We start from the raw sequence: 4,373 nt of genomic DNA on the forward strand, positions 1-4,373 counted from the left end.
TTAAGCTAACCTATAGGTTTGGTATGAGTCAGAATTGACCAGATGGCACCCAACACAGCCACAATAAGAAGTCAGAGTCTGTGCTTTTACATAACAGATGAACACATACGTTTCCTCCACTGATAGTAATGACATCATAGTATTCTAAATCTTATGTCCTGCTACACCACAGTAGTATTCTGATTACATTTTCATTCCTGTAAAACTTTTAATTTCCCTGAAGTTGCTAATTGCTTCATTTCATTCACTTAGATTTCTGGGTGGTTACCTTTAATTCATTCTCAAGTATACTGACAGACTATAAATTTCTACCTGATACATTAAAATAAAAAGTTCATCTGTATTGCTATTCATTTCCCATCTGTAAGACTTTTTCTTAGAATTCTTTGCCTTTTTTGCACAAAGCTGAAATGCATAGACATACAGTCCTAAGGACTTCCTCCCCTCCCCATGATTTATGGCAGTTTTAACACTCATCTATAATTGTCATTTTTCTTCAAGAAAATTTTAAAATAATTACTCATTTTTTAGGGGTCCTATTCAACCTATCTTCATGAGAATCTAAATTTTTTCAAATTGTTGCTGTTATATGCCATCAAGTCACTTGCGAATCATAGCAATCCTATGTAAAAGAGCCCTAAAACCTGCTCTATCCTGTGCCAACCTCATTGTCACTGACACACCAACTCCCATTACCCCAATCACTGAACCAGTCCATCTCAATGAGGGACTTCCTCTCCCGCGCTGTCCCTCCACTCTCCCAAACATGATGTCCCTCTCCAAGGACTGATCCCGCCTTGCAACATGTCCAATGTATGTCAAACGAAGCTTCAGAATCCTTGCCTTCAAGGAGCAGCCTGGCTTCACCCTCTCCAGGACAAACCTGTTTGTTCTAGCAGTCCATGGTATATTGAACACTTTTCTCCAGCACACAGCTCAAAGGCATTAATTCTCTTTCTATCATCCCTAGTAACTGTCCAACTCTCTGATGCATAGCATGCAGTTGCAAAGGCTGTAGCCCGCATCAAGTGCACATTAGTCTCCAGCCTGGTGTCATTGCTCTTCAGTTCTCTGGAGAGGTCCCTGACAGCTGACTTTCCCAATGCAATTTGTCTCTTGATTTCCTGGTACCAAGAGTTGTTGACTGTGGAGTCAAGCAAATGAAAACTGTTAATTATCTCAATCTCTTCACCATCCATACTGATGCTGCCCATTGGCCTAGTGGTGAGAATCATTGTCTCCTTGATGCTGAGTTTCAATCCATTTTGAAGGCTGCAGTCCTTGACCTTCTGTAGCAAGCACTTCAGATCTTCCTCATTTCCAGAAAGCAGGGTTGTATCATCTGCATTCCTCCTCTTACAGTCCAGTGTGCCTGATGATCTATTCTGCATACAGATTATAAAGATATGAAGACACAATACATCCCTCATGGACCCTTTTCCCAATTTTGAACCATGCAGTGTCTCCTTGTTTTGTTCTGACGACCGCCTCTTGATCCAAGCACAGGTTTCACATAAGCACAATCAAATGTTCTGGGATTCTCATTCTTCTCAGAGTCAGAAACAGCTTGTTGTGGTCCACACAGTCAAAAGCCTTTGTGTAGTCAATGAAATAATATTAGCTTTGTACCAAGATCCATCTAACATTAGCTATAATACCCTAGTGCCATGACTTCTTCTAAACCCAGACTGCATATCTGGTAGTTCTTTGTTGACATTTTGCTCCAGTTGTTTTTGAATAATTTTCAGCAAAATCTTGCTTGAATGTGATGTTAATAATATTTTTTTTTATAATTTCCACACTCTGTAGGGTCACCTTTCCTTGGAATGGGAATGAATGCATATCATTCTCTTCCAGTCAGTTGGCCAGCTAGATGTCCTCCAGATTTCTTGACACCACTTAATGAGCACATCCAGGGGAGTATCTGTTTTTTTAACTGTGCCAATTGGTTTAAATAATAATAATATAACTGGATAAAAAATGTAACTGCTCAACAAAGTAGATCTCATTTGTTCCATTTTCAATTATCCTATAAACAGTTATCCAGCTGGGAAAAATAAACAGCACAACAAACCTCAACATCACTAATTCATGTTCTTTCCCCCCCTCAGTTATACTTAAAGATAAGAATCTTTTTCTAAAGCCAATCGATGGAGAAAGCCTTTCTCTAGATCTGGTACCTGGAAATTGAGCTTCTAGTTTTCTCAACTGTAAGAGAAGAAATTTCTGTTTATTAAGGTCACTCACTTATTTTATTTTTGTTATAACAACACTAGATAACTAAGACAGTTAATTGTTGTTGTTGTTGTTATTGATTGCCCTCTAGTTGAGCACGACTCAAAGTGACTCTGTGAACAAAAGACATACTGCCTTCTATAACTATTGTCATTTCTCCAAGTTCATAGAGTTTTCAGAGGCATGTGATTTAGAAAGAGGATGCCTGCCATTCCTGCTTCCAAACCTGTTTTACTACTGGGATCCACCAAACCCTGTCCACTTTAAGAAACCATTATGGTATTTAATAGCCAACTGACACAAAGTTCAGCATCACAGCAAACCCAGATTACATAATACAGCACATTGACAAAGAATGATGTACAAAGTGGAAGAATGTTCCTCCTGATATAACAACACTAGTCTCAGTTAGCAGTGGTTAAGTGTTGTCAAGTTGAATATGTCACATAGTGACTCTTGCACAAAAGACTTGAAATCTGTTCTATAATTAACATAATTTCTGTATGTTTATAGAGTTTCCAGAGGCATCTAGTTTAGGATGTGGATGCCACTCCTGCGTCCCACCATGAATCAATCTGGAACCTCCCCAAACATTGTACATAATGGATTACCATTATGGTATTTGACAACAGGGTTCTCACCACTGGGCTATTGGCAGCATCATGGCAGATAGTGAAGAGTTTGAGATTGTTGACAACTTTAGTTTATTTGTCTCTACAATCAACACTCTTGGTACCAGCAACCAGGAAATTAAAAGACGAATTGTATTGGGAAAGTCTACTGTCAGAGACCTCTCCAAGGTACTGAGGAGCAACGATGACAGTCTGGAGACTAAAGTGCATCTGAAACAGGCCACGGTCTTTGCCATTACTTGCTATGTATCAGAGAGCTGGACAATAACTAGGGATGATAGAGAGTTGATGCATTTGAGCTTTGGTGCTGGAGAAGAGTATTGAATATACCTTGGACTGCTAAGAGAACAAACAAATTTGTCCTGGAGAGGATGAAGCCAGGCTAATCCTTGGAGGCAAGGATTCTGAAGCTTTGCCTGACATACTTTGGACATGTAGCAAGGAGGGACCTGTCCTTGGAGAGGGATGTCTTGCTTGGGAGGGTGGAGGGATGGCTTAGGAGAGGAAGACCCTCAATGAGATGGATTGATTCTATCACTGGGGTAATGGGGTAGGTGTGTCGGAGATAGCGAGATTGACAAGGGATAGAGCAGGGTTTAGGGCTGTTGTACATAAGGGTCGCTATGAGTTGCAAAAGATTCGACAGCACATGACAACAACAACATGGCATGGTGTTAAGCATCACAGCAACTCCAAGTTATCCAATGCAGCAAATTGACAAATGTTTGCTTTCTCACTTAAACCACGTTTACTCTAATCTTAATAAATTTGGTCTGAGGACCACACTTTACCAGGCCTATACCCTTGGTCAAAAGTTCAACTGACTCCTGCTTTTGGGAGGAAGGGGGAAGAACAACAACACACATCAAACACAACCCAAAATCTTCCCTTATGTGACTGTCATCAAAACACTAGAAGCCACCTCCTAGAGTGGAGACTCCAGGCTGGCCACAGACTCAACCTCTCAGTATTGGATTTTTAAAGACACACGCTTTTAGCAGGCCTCCAACCTTGGTGAAAAGTTCAACTGACATCTGCTTTTTTCTGTTCTTTCAGCTTCAGAAATAATGAATGTATTTCTCTTCTTGCTTATAAATTTACTGCTTTTTTTATGTTTCAATATTATAATTTACCTTGTCATCTGTCAGCTCTTCTACTTCATCTTTTCTTCTATTCTTTTTCACTACACCATATTCTAGATTAATTTTCAAAGTCTTTTTTTATGTATATTTTGGTCTGTTTTACTTTTATACTAGTTTATTTACAAAGTTTGTATACATTGTTTTTCACACCAGATATTTCCCATTTCTTTAACTCACCCCTCCTTCCACCTGTCAAATTGTGCAACTCTGTGATTCTCCCCACCCTGGGCCGACCCGGCCCATCCTCACCCCTCTGCTCTCCCCCTTAGATCCTCATACATGTTCTACTAATTATGTATTTCTACAATAATTGTCTTATACAGTATTTTATGGAACTAATTTAGTTCACAGTCTCTCCCACGTT

The sequence above is a fragment of the Elephantulus edwardii genome, unplaced genomic scaffold (assembly GCF_000299155.1).
Source record: "Elephantulus edwardii isolate Elephantulus edwardi_28Jun2011 unplaced genomic scaffold, EleEdw1.0 scaffold00013, whole genome shotgun sequence".
Lineage (NCBI taxonomy): Eukaryota > Metazoa > Chordata > Mammalia > Macroscelidea > Macroscelididae > Elephantulus > Elephantulus edwardii.